We start from the raw sequence: 13,168 nt of genomic DNA, 5'->3' as shown, positions 1-13,168 counted from the left end.
CACGATCTGTGGCAGACAGAAAATATTGGAAAGCGTCAGAGTGGAGATCATTCCTGTTATTCTATGCCCTGCCTTTACTGAATGGGGTCTTACTAAAGAAGTTCTGGAACCACCTTTTTCTGTTTGTGTTCGCAATGCACATTCTTTTGGGAGAAAAGGTGAAACGCTGTGATATTGAAGTAGCTGAAAGAGCTCTCAAGAAGTTCTCACTGCAGTTTGAGAAGTTATATGGTGCAGCAAATATGACATTTAATGTCCATCTTCTGACACACCTTGCGGCAAGTGTTAGGAACTGGGGCCCTTTGTGGGCCACATCAACTTTTTCCTTCGAATCATTTAATGGCACTTTGTTACAGTACTTCCATGGGACAACACATGTTCCAGAGCAAATAGTTAAAAGATTTCTTTGCTGGAGGAGTCTAACACAAAAAGCCGAAAAGTACATGGTAGATGCTAATGAAGGGGTGAAATGCATTTTTTCACATCTCCTAAACAGCAATGTATCAAGTTCTAATTCATCTAGCCTGGATGAAAATGTCAGGGTTTTTGGTAATCCCTGTCATCACAAACTGTCAGCATTAGAAAAACTTGCTATCAAAGACTTGCTAAGTGTTACAGTCGAACACTGTGTTTGTTATCACCGTTTCATTGTAAAAGGTGTACTGTATCATTCCAGCAGTAACAGAAGTCTAAAAAAAAGGATCAACTCAACAGTGGAGTTACAGGATGGAAAATTATGTAGAATTCTTTGCATGTCAGTATTCAGAGCAGGCGATTTGTCATTGCACTGTATATTGGTAAAGGAGCTTGTGAAGACTGATGGACAGCTCTGCAAGGATAGTCAACTGAACATTGCTTCCACTTTTATGTCTGAGGTGTCAGAATCTAGGAATGTTTATGCGGTGCCCACTGACCTGTTCCACAGGAAATGTGTTTTGATCCAATCAAGAGACAAACAATATGTTATTCCTCTACCAAATAATGTAGAGAGAGATTAAATAGTTACTGGGGAAGTTTGAGAAAAATTGCTGAAGCCACTGCCAAATTGTAAGAAATAGGGATTACATATCAGTGTGTATTCTTGGTGTGCCTTAAAACTAGTGGACAATGTCCAAAAATGGCAACTTCAGAGTATTAAATCTGTAAAAATGATAAGGCACATGGGCAAGCACACACAAAGACTGTGCTGTTAAACAGTTATACTATAACAGTTGTGGTATAACAAAATACAAACAAAATCGTAGGGGTGAATACTTTTGCAAGGCACTGTACCTGGCCTCAAAATGTTGAACTTTAACAGACTGTTTTCATGCAAAATCAAAGACTTTCAAAAGATTCATTTTTCTGTCAAGCAGCAAAGCAAATTTCCTGTTATCTACACATCTTAATATGTTCATAAGTGTAATGTGTTTTCTGATTGCTGTCAAATGTAAGTGAAACAATCCAAGCTTTGGAATAAGTACTTTCCATGTGATGATAAGAAATACACAAGGTTGTACTGTTTTTTTATTAGAAATACTGGTGAATACTGCATTACATAAAAGCACATGGTCAATTGAAAGGTGCTCTGTTGTTGATGTTCATGTTTATTCAAAATTCACCATTAAATTTGGAGAATGGATGGATTTTTAAATATTGCATAAAAACAACGGTGGTGTTGAAGTAATCCAAATACTTTATAACACTAATTGCTAACATTTTAAAATTGAAATAGAAAAGTAAGGATATTTTTTCAATTAGAAAAGGTATTGTTACATAACAGCATTGTTGCATTTTGCTGGTAAAATACATTATTTTAAAAGGTTGAAGAGAAAAGGTCAGCTGCAGAAATTAACTGTTATTGTACATTCTTTTAAACTGATCTTAGCACACTAAAAGAAATGGCTACATACTGATAAATTTGTTCTGGTTTATAGTGTACTTATGAAGAATACACTAATTTACCACTGAAGTAGTATTCAATTATTAATATACTTATTTTAAGTGCACTTTAACACTGCTGTGCTAACAATGATATGAAAAAAAGTGTTATAAAAGTGAACTTATTGAAAGGGTGCTAAAAGTGCACTTGATAAAAGTAGATGCAAATACACTGACATTAAACTTATATTTAACACATTCGAAGTACATAATAAATAAATATACTAATCAAACACTTATATATATTTCAGTGTTAGTATATTTTATATGAATATACTTAATATGAATTTAAGTATTAGTACTAAATAGTGTACTTTATCTAAGTAAACTGAAGTACTACTGAGGAAATAATATATTTGTAATTAATACATTTATAATATATTTTTGGTTTACTTTATTTTAACACATAAAGTCAAAATGTGCTAGAAATGTACTTTCAGAAAATTAAGTACATTTTTAGTACATTAAAGTATATTACTTTTTTACCTGGGTGTAATGGAACTCTTGGGGGCACAAAGATTGTCTTTCATGTGCTTCGTGCACCACACTGTGATTTGGGTACTGATTCGTCAACCTACCCTGACTTAATGAATGCTATTGAAGTGGAAACATTGAATTTTATAATAATATTAACAAAGTTTAATGTGGATCAGTTACATCATGGTCAATACACAATATATCATTTACTTAATAAGGTCAGCACTGGCACCGCTATGGAGCCGGTGTATCAAATTAATGCATCCAGGGTGTCAGGGGTCAAATGGTCCATTGCAAATGTCTAGCTGATGATGAAGAGCTGAAAAAAAAGACAAGCAAGTGTCCAGCTAGACAAGAATGAACCAGTCACTGATTTTTCACAACCTGGCAACCCAAAAGCACATTCTCAATGATTCCCCCTCTAAACTCTATCGCATCAGGAAATGATTTATTAACCATTAATAAAGCCATTAGTCACAACCTTTAAACCCTTTGTAATGGGTGATTTCATATGTACTGTAGTACGACATTTTCTTTGTTAGAAACAGAACTGTCAGAAAGGATGAAAAAGTGCTTAAAAAATGTTTTTAGAAGTGTCAAAAGTAATGAGGAATTGTAGGTTAAACATACTGCTTGGACATACATTGCAGGCTACTATTGAAGCTTTATATTTGTTGTTAGGGGTGCACGATAACTATTGGGCCGATAATTATCGGGCTGATAACAGGAAATTATTACGTCATTCCGATAAGTCCGATATCATGACGAATAGCCCCGATAACATATATAATTTTGTCAGCACGGCAGTGCCCCGCTCCCACTACGAGACCTGAATGGCCTGCAGTGAATGCTGCGTTCAAGTGACGTCGGCATAATCAGAAAAACTCTTTCTGACTGGGAAAATTCAAGAATACCCCCTCATGTCGGAAAACAACTCGTTAACTTGGTCATAATTTCACACAGACGCGCACACTCTCTCTCTTTCACACACACACACACACACACACACAGATACGCACACTCTCTCTCACACTTTGCACGGTATACTGGTACCAACGGTAGACCACGGCACTAAAACTCCACAGTACATATTAGTGTTTCCGCTCCATTCATTTAGCAGCGGTGTGTCGCCGCTGCTAAATTATTGCCGCCGCTGCTGCTCCTTCAAAACATTTTTGCAAATGCACCACCACTCTGAGACATCTGTGCACTTGCACAGCGCAGCAGCCAGTATAGTGAGGAGAACAGCGGTGAGGGGAGTGGAGGAAGGCTCCTATTAGGGATGCACCGAATATATTTGGCCGAATATTGCAAAAAAACACACATTCAGTATTCGGTGGAATAAGTGAAAAGCAAGGCCGAATAATAGCGCTGTGTTTTGATAACGCAATCAAACAGCGTGAGGTGACGGATGGAGTAAAATGTCGGCAGTGTGGCGATAAACAGTAACGGCAAATCCCGCCGGTTGTGGGTTGAACGGGGGTCACAGACACGGACAGGAATACGTATTCCTGTCAAATACAGCGGCGCATTATAACGGCTTACCTGCGAAGAAGTCTGGCTCCAGGTGAATAACTTGTTATCATGACTGCACAAAACCTGAACAGCTGAGCCATGGGGGCACACAGTATGTGGCGTATCAGAGGAGAAACTTTAGGGACTTTACTTATGAAGGGACTGTTCTTTACTTGTCAGGGGAGGAGGGTGGCTGGTTGATTTTTATTTCATTTATTTATTTTATTTTGATCCCCCCTATGTTCATCACTTATTGATGCTGTTTTTGAAGTATGAATAAGTCAGTAAGTAATTTATTCTATTGAAATATCATTGATGTATTATAGAAAAGTGATTTATCTTTTTATAAATGACAAAAGGCACATCTGCCTCATTTTCGCTGTGGTATCGTGATACTACTCAGAACTGTGATACTTTCACTGGTATCGTACCGTGGGTCCCAATTTTGGTACCATGACAACACTATCTCAAACATACATAGACTCTCTGTCTCTGTCTCTTTCTCTTCTAATATGAGATAAAAGAACAACTGAACCCCATTTACCTTAGTGAAAAGGTATTCATTTGAATGGAACCATAAGCCAAAATTCTTTAAACTTATTTTTTTGTTACTATGGAATGCACTTTTTCAGTTTGTTTACATAGGCAAGTCTAACTTGTTCAGTGCAATCATTTTCTATATATATTTATTTTTTTGAACTTCTGGGATGAACTTTTTCAGTTTGTAATCCCGATGCATGTATTTGCATCAGTTCAAGGGGCCTTTATTTTTATATCAGTAAGTAATACACCTTAGTTAAATTGATGTTCATTTGAGATATTAAATAGTTTTTTTGTTTGATTTTGAAAATGTTTGAGATGCTTGCCAATAGTTTTTCATTGGAAAAAATAAATATCTCTTCATTTAAAGAGTCAAAACTGTTTTGGTTTTGTTCATAGTATTGATGTCATGATCTTAGGTACATATATATATATATATATATATAATGTATATGTGTGTGTGTTATCGGTTATCAGTTATCGGTATCGGCTTTTAGGAGCTGAAAGTTATCGGTTATAGGTATCGGTATCGGTTTAAAAGAAAAGTTATCATGCATCCCTATTTGTTGTAATGGAAAAGCTGATACCTGTCCAACAGAAAACAAGCCAACTTTGCATTGCTCTTTGTCTCTTCCTTCACTGCTGATTTTGGTATGAGCTTTGTCAGCTTGGCGTTAAACCTTGCTATATTTGCATTTTTTTTTTGGCACTGTGTCCGTGATTTTTATAGCTTCTTCTTAGGTACGTGCCTACTACCTGATTGCTGTCTTTTATACACGACTTGACCTCACCTGCACCCTGTCATTGGTTAGGGGCTACATGCCCAGAAAAATCCTGATGAAATAAAATAAGAAAATACAGGCACAGAGCAGAGTCTCTGCAGGTACTCAGCCACACATTGCTAGTGGGTCGTAAGTGATGATTGAGAGGAATTACTACATCACTGTTTTCACAATACTCACACCCCAGGCAACAGACAATCAGCAAGGTGCAGACTTCCTTCTGTGTCGCCGGTAATAGGAAATACAGTGACCAGGCCCACATGAAGAGCACTGGTTGCGGTGGGAACGCTAGGGTCTACCACATGGGTACCATGTCTGAAGGGTTACCTGTGGTTCCAAAGGTACCATACCAAAGGTCTTGGGCCAGGATTTGGGCTCTGGCACCCAGTATTCCTCTCCTGTGCAGTTCCTCAGAAACTAAACAGTCACTTCCGGGCTCGTCCGGGATTTGAACCCGGGACCTCTCGCACCCGAAGCGAGAATCATACCCCTAGACCAACGAGCCAGGCGGACGATAAATAATTCCATGCCATCTCTTCCAAAGCCTGCTTAGATCTGCATGGGACGTGATGTGTCCAATGTAGGGCATGTGTCGCACGTGAGTATGGCTTAGCGGAAAAAAAGAAAAAGAAAAAAAAGCTGCAGACACAAGGGAAGGGCTTCTTTGCAGGTAGTGTGGCTGAGTGGTATTAGGTGCTGGATTAAGGCTCCAGTCTCTCAGGAGGTGTGGGTTCAAATCCCACCACTGACATTTGACGATGTCTGATATTAGGTAAAGTAACTCAGGTGGTAGCCTGATGTTGTTCTAAATTGCAGGCTCCTCTTATTGGTGTATGTAAGGCTGTTAGACTTGTGGGAAGCAACTTCTGTTTCCAAAAGACAAGCGGATGTTTAGCTGGCTCCATGCTGATTCTACCTTTTGGCCTTTTTCAGGCCACCGGCTCCTCATTATGGACCTTTGCCAGAGCGTCCTCTACATCCATCCATCTGTATTGGTCCATGTCTACAAACAAAACCTCTGATTTCTGATGTATAGCTTGCCTATGATATGACAAACTTCTTCTCTAAAGTCTAAAAAACTGCATCAATGGGGCACTTGCGCCACATGTCTTTCTTCTGTTCTCTCTATGTTAAAGATATTCAAGATATGCGCTCTTAAGATGTCACTGTATAACAAGAGATATGCCGTGGGAGCTCTCAGGCTTGATTGCTGCAATATTCACTGGCTCATTAGGCATGATGGACAAAGATGGGAAAATGGACTCATGCTTGAAAATAATGTGAATTACCTTCAACTCTTACAATCTCATCCGTCTGCTGTTCTCTCATTTTCCATGTTAAACAGTGTAATTGAATACATTACATTCCTCACAGAGTACTCCAGCCTCTTTTCTCTCTTGTCTTCTCTGTGACACCTGGCTGGTGGGCGACCTCCACTTTACAATGGCTTTACAATTTTCCCCAGAAGGAAACTTAACATCTGCAGCTATGAAACATTTCCACTTATATCAGATAATGTTCTGATATCAATTAAAGAATGAGGGAGAACAAATGGAAGCCGCCAACGATGTGGGAATTCAGAAATTAAGCAGTATTCCCCTTTAACCAAAGCTCTTGAAATGGCCTTCCCAGGTGTATTGGTTTCTGTGTCAAACTATGAAATCTAATGAATCCAGTGCAATAAAGTCCCCATACTACTTTCTTTTATCTTTAATTTGACGCCTGACTTTTGTGGCGACCGCTGTTGTACAATCACACTCTAATTTCCCCCCAAAGCAAAATTTGCCCAGTCTCATGACACGCAGGCATCAATGATTAACTGTGAGCAATTACTATTTGAATAGGGGGCCTTCCTTGTCTTCTCTCTTCGCCCCATAAAAGACAGACTAGCTATTAATACCGAGGCACGACGTCGTCTTTGTGTGACCTGTCACTTTCACTGGATTTCTCTATTCTGGAAACAGAGGCACAGCAGTCATTTTAACAGCCCGCATGAGCTACCAACAAGAACACAGAATCACATCTGAGAACATGCACGGGAACAGAAAAACGTAGTAAACGCACCCACACAAAAACATAGATGTTGGACTTTTTCATGACAACTGAAGAGAGAAGGGAGGGATTGATTGTCTAGCAAAACACAACACATCAAAGGAGAACATTCAGTAGTGGCAGCTCTGACTGATAAATGCAACAGCTTCTCACTTTAAAACTGCCATTGGCCATCATCTCGTGATGGGTTTTTTCTGTTTTGTTTTGTGGGTCTTACATCTTATTGAATGGCAAAGAAGATGGTTTGAAGTACAATTAAGTCCCTCATCACTGTCATAATCAACACCATCACGATCATTTTACAATTTCAGACATTATGGAGAAGCTGTTGGCCAGAAAAAAAGGGAGAAGATTAAAATCTAGTGCTGTGTAAAAGTAGATCTTCAAGGTCCAGTGTGTAAGATATTGGTGAAATTGAATATAATATTCATGTTTTCATTAGTTTATGAACACCTACAACTAAGAATCATTGTGTTTTCATGACCTTAAGGCCCTGACACACTAACCTAACGGTGAGCCATCAGACGTGTTGGGCTGTCGGTGAGCGTCTGTTTGTGCGGTATGTCCCGCACCATTGCTTGTTGGCTTCTTTTTTTGGCCAATTCAGCATGTTGAATCCAGTGTCAGCAATGGCAGAGCCCATGGCTTAATAAAATTACCCTGATTGGCAGTTCTGCTCAAGAAAAAAAAACATAAATGAGGAAAGTAAACAAATGACTAAAGTCAAGAGGGAGTGAAATCAGCAATTGACATCTGTTGCTGCTAGTTCTTTGAAGTCAGTTTCCTGTGCCTGTTTCTTAAAAATAAGCCATTCATATCTATATACAGAGTGAGTCCTCTTCCAAGGAGTTCTCCATGTTTTTTTCTACAGTATCCCAGAACAGACAAACCAAACAGTGACTCTAGATAGGGCGTTTTTAGTGTTTTTGCAAATGCATTTTACGTTTTCATGTTTTTCCCATCGGCCACCATAGTTTTCCTACACTCTTGGCACACAAGAGAACTTTCTGTAAGTTATGATGTTGCAACCTCGCTGCTAGATGCCAATAAATCCCATATACTGGACCTTTAAACAAAACAAAGTTAGTAAGAGAAAAGCACCAAGAGAAAGCCAACCATAATAGATCATCAAATGGGTGTGGGCTTGGGGTTGAATCGTATTAGGAACAACCGGGCCTGTAGCATTATAGGAGAAACACTGTGACTATCGAGCAAAATTATTTGTGTTAGATCAAAATCCTTAACAATCAATCATCGATAATCAAAAATTGATGCCCATCCCTAGTCCCTAACCATGACCTGTTTGCCCTAACCCTCGTTGCTTTCCAGCCTGGTAAGACCATCCTGATGACGGTAGCTCAACATTCTGTTTAGCTCTCTGTATCAGTGTCGGTGCCGCCACAAACACTTTCAGTACTTGCCTTGACAGACAAACTCCTCCAGCCAATTAGCATAACAAAATCCTGGGAAACGTTGCCTTCATCACTTATGGAGCCAGATAATAAATCAAGCTTTTGCCAAATTCATTTGGAAGAATGACAAAAATGTCTTTTCCTCACAGAAATTCTATACTCTTGTTCTTGTTTAACTGTTGTTAAAGACTTTTTTTTTTTTGCAATCACCTCACTTATTGATTATTCATGTTTGAGTTAACTCTTGATACTTTGGGAGCTGCCATTACTGTTCTGCAAGCTGCGGCTTGCATTTGACATCATCAACCACAATGCAGTCCCTGATTTGCCTTGATTGGATTTTAATTCTTGGATAAGAGGCGGGGCAGCAGCATGTTAATCAACACGTCTTCAGGAAGGTCTTACCAGGCTAACCGCCTCCAACCTTGATGTGTCAACATGATGAGTATCAGCCAATCACAGCACACAGTGGGATCCATAATGATGTGTTGTAGGGATGTGAGTAAATAGCTGAATAACTGCAGTGTGACCATTCTTGACCGGGTGCAATAAGACACTCCATAGTAATATGAACATATATTTTTTATACTATTATGTATTTATGGATCATGAATATCTACATTCAAATCGTATTTACTAATATAAAACCAGTGACATAAAGCACTGATCCATGTGAAACTGATCCATTACGCCCTGCTCAGGATCAAACCTAAAAGTGTTTCCGCAGCTGATGGAAGTTCACAGCCTTGGTTTTGAATGTTTTCTGGGCCGACACACTAATGATGAGTTTAGACTCAGAAAAGGCCCCAGGTGCTTTAAAAATACTTTAATTCATGTCAGAACCCCAAATCCAAACCAATGATTTAAGCTTCAGATCCTGCTTTCATTTGACCAGGAATTTAAGGAACACCCACCCTAAAAACAGCTACTGGCAACAGTTGTGGCCAACAGGCCGAGACCAAGGACTTAATTTGCATTTTACATCACCAATAACACACAGAATTTACATATAACACTATATTATATGGTATATAATTACATAGCCTAATTTTTTTGTCTTCTGAGAGGGATCTGCATCTGTAAAGGCATTATGATTCATGTGTATCACAATGCAGTGTAATGCATTAAATTGTACAAAGACAGCACGTCCTGTGTTAAATTTGCATTAAATTTGGGCAGCATCACTGTGTTTCATGTTTCGGCTGCATACTCATATTACCTTTAATATGAAATGACATGATCATTATGAGGATAAAGTGCACACTGTCAGCTTTAATTTGTGGATATTTTACACACTATTGAAGAGACCATTTATATTTTTGTTGTCGACCTTTCACTGGTTTTTAGCAGCCACTGTGTATGTCTCATTAATGTTTCACAGATTATCTCATTATTGCTCAGATAAGTGAACCAATGGGTCCATGTGTACCACTGAATTGTTTTGAATCAATAAAGTTACAAATAATGATGTCCAATTCATATAGACTAAATCTGAGCTAATACCAGATTTTTAATGAAGTTCAATCGTTCATATACAGAGTAAATACTCATTAAAAGCATTCATTTAAAGGGAGACTTTGTTTGTTCTGTATTTCTGTAGCTCAATGTAAGCAGTACCTGAAGCTCAGATAAGGTGAGGACATTTATTTTCTAATTGACTTCCCTTTTAAAAAATGTGTAGGTTCTAAAGTAAGTAGTTATTATTATTTTATTTTATTCATTTTTGTCTTTTAATTTTTTCTTCCTGAATATTTGATATAGTTATTAAATGTTTAAATAGTTATTGTCATCGATTGGGATAAATGTCAGTTAGGTAGCCGCCAGCTGCCAGCGTGAATGCTGCTTGAAATTACTGGTCACCCCACTTGCCAGGGCTGCAAACCATTATGTATTCACAGCTTTTGTTTTCCTGTTCCCAAGCTATGCCTGGGCCCAAATAATCAGGGACGACCCTACGGAAACCCACATAGTTTCTGTCTACTGTCGACCCACAGCAGCAGTTTTGGACCAAAGCCTGATTAAAAAGTCAAATAACATAAGAATATAAAAACACTTACTACAAGCTAAAGTCAACTGAAGTCTTTTCAGTATGATAACAGACAATGGTTACACAACCTCCAACATGTGCCTTCTTCTGCGGAATGTTTGGCACAATCCAATAGTATATGAAATAGAGACTGTATAACATTTCTCCTTACCAATGAGAAGTGGGACTCGAGATGTCACCCAGGGCAACACAGCCCACACATCAGTAAGGTGGGCTCAACAAGTGAGTTCCTACTTCTCTGATTGACCTGCAGCCAATACCATTTTGAGAAAGTATTTGTTTGAAGGCATTCTTGGTCATGTACACAGAAAGTAATAGAAGTTGTTGGGTGAAAATATGTACACATATCTAGCCAATCACTGTTTTAACTTTAAAAGGTTACAAAATATCTGAATGCAGCTTTGCAGAGTCCAATGCGCGTTGAAGTGCGTGGAGGTCAGGGGTACCAGACGCTTATCACCAATCCAACAAGCATACTTGGCGCCTTAAGCTTTAGGTCCTCCTCCCCACGTGCTATTGGTTGGTGAAACAGGGGGCCTGCAGCCAATCACAGACCATCTGGGGGTATATAAAGGCTGAGACTGACGCTGAGCTTCTACATTCTACATTTTCTGCTTCCCACTAATGCTCTTTGCATTGTGAGCTGTTTGAGTCACCACTTTAGCCCATACAGTAGCTCTTTTGTATGTTGTTGCCAGTTTATTGTTAGGAAGACATTGGTTGTTTTGTTATATTTTTTGATCAGTTCATTATTTTGAATTGTTTTGTACATTAACCCCTCAGGTTAATCTGGGGGGTCCTGGTATTTCGGTTTTGTTTTTGCAACAGTTGGTTGGTTTATTATTTATCCCTGAATTCTCCCTTAAGTTCAATTTCGGCTTTCACATTTGGCAATGGCATCTGGCTTTATCCTACATTTCCCTCTCCCCCACACCAACATGAAGTTGTAACAGGTATAAAGCACTTCTCTCCATGGAAACTTGGGACTGTTTTTTCCATTTTGCTTCTTTGAAATCATTTCAAAGATGTGAATTGTGAATACAAAGTACTTTGAAATGCAGCTCCACCAGCAACAATGTGGTGATATATGCCCTTCAAAGAAAAGCAATATTAGAGTTTAGGCTCATAAATATGTCATTAGGTGATTAATATTTAATCACAGAATCGAGTTTTACCATATTATGTGGTGGCAAGGCCTCAGTTGGTTTGACTGAGTTGCGGATAGTGACTTCATAAGGTTGACCTATCGACAGTGTCTTGCAGCCTGGGAAATGAGCTAAAAAGAGAAGCTGCTTGACAGCCTGATGAAAAGGAAAAAAGAAAACCTCTCCTCTCCCTGGATGTTTTTTTTTAAAGTCTCCTCTATTCTAAACTCTTCTGTCTCTATCTGTCTGTCTCCTGCTCTATGTGTCTCTCCGGCTTTCTCTGTCTCCCCTGGCTCGCTTAATAAATACCCTCTCTCCAAACTTAACCTCTCAGACCTCCTCCTTTTTGTCTCTCTTTCTCTCCATTCCTCTTCTTCTCTCCTTATGTCTCGATCTTCCTCCCTCCCTCCCACTCACTCTGGCTTTTTAAAGTGTTGTTCTCCCTTGGGGCCTTTCCATGTCATTACTCCAGTCCTGGATTCAAAATGTCATTAAAGTCATTGCTTTAGTCAGAATTCATTTCAATTAGACCCAGTCACCCTGGGACTCCCAATCCCTGCATCTTCTTCTCCTGCTTCTTCTTCTCTTCCTCCCTTTTCTCCAACCACAAATGGGAAGAGGGTGACATTGATGCTGAGAGAATGACACTAAATTACAACTAATATTTTTCACTTTACACACCAAATGTAGGCTACCATACACCTGTTTTTGTCCCAAAGAATCTGCTAATGATGCAAACAAAAGGTGTGCTGATAGAAGAACCTGATTGAGACCCCCCAGAACCTCTTTTCTATCTGGTTTTTGGAACAACTTTTTTAAGACACACCTCAGTTTTACACTAGTCCAGTAGGGAAAGTTTCCCTGAGATACTATTAATCCAAGGAGAAGAAAGTCCTCATCCTTGAAGCCTTTTCTCTTGTGGGCGATACTCTGACAGTAAGCATTCTCAGACTGTTCTTCTATCTGATTCAATGCCACTGACATGCAATATATGACATGAAAACCCACACACTTTCTAAGCTCCTCAATTGTAACCCAAACACATAGTGTATAATCAAACAGCCTGTTGTCATTCCAAGGGTGTCAAATACCAAGGCTTGGCACACCCCTTGGCATGTGATATCGATTCCAAAATCACCCTTTAACATCTTCATGAGACGCACAGGGCTTTCCTTTAACTCCAGTGAAAACCAAGTGACGTGGTATATAGAGTGAGAAAGTCCGCGTAGGACAGGGAGGGAGGGAGGGAGGTGAATGGGTCAAACAAAACTGGACTTT

The 13,168-nt window shown here is 39.1% G+C and overlaps 2 non-coding genes across 2 annotated transcripts; one reads left to right on the top strand and one right to left on the bottom strand.

Moving 5' to 3' along the window:
* Positions 1–5,667: 5,667 nt before the first annotated feature.
* trnap-cgg (transfer RNA proline (anticodon CGG)) lies at positions 5,668–5,739 on the bottom strand. The gene has a single exon. It is a non-coding gene; the product is annotated as a tRNA-Pro (tRNA).
* A 164-nt stretch (positions 5,740–5,903) lies between these two features.
* Positions 5,904–5,985, top strand: trnal-aag (transfer RNA leucine (anticodon AAG)). Its single transcript has one exon. It is a non-coding gene; the product is annotated as a tRNA-Leu (tRNA).
* Positions 5,986–13,168: the final 7,183 nt, after the last annotated feature.

Source organism: Epinephelus lanceolatus, chromosome 7, assembly GCF_041903045.1.
Source record: "Epinephelus lanceolatus isolate andai-2023 chromosome 7, ASM4190304v1, whole genome shotgun sequence".
NCBI classification, from domain to species: domain Eukaryota; kingdom Metazoa; phylum Chordata; class Actinopteri; order Perciformes; family Serranidae; genus Epinephelus; species Epinephelus lanceolatus.
The sequence above is the reverse complement of the archived record's forward strand: the minus strand, read 5'-3'. Positions and strand labels throughout refer to the sequence as shown.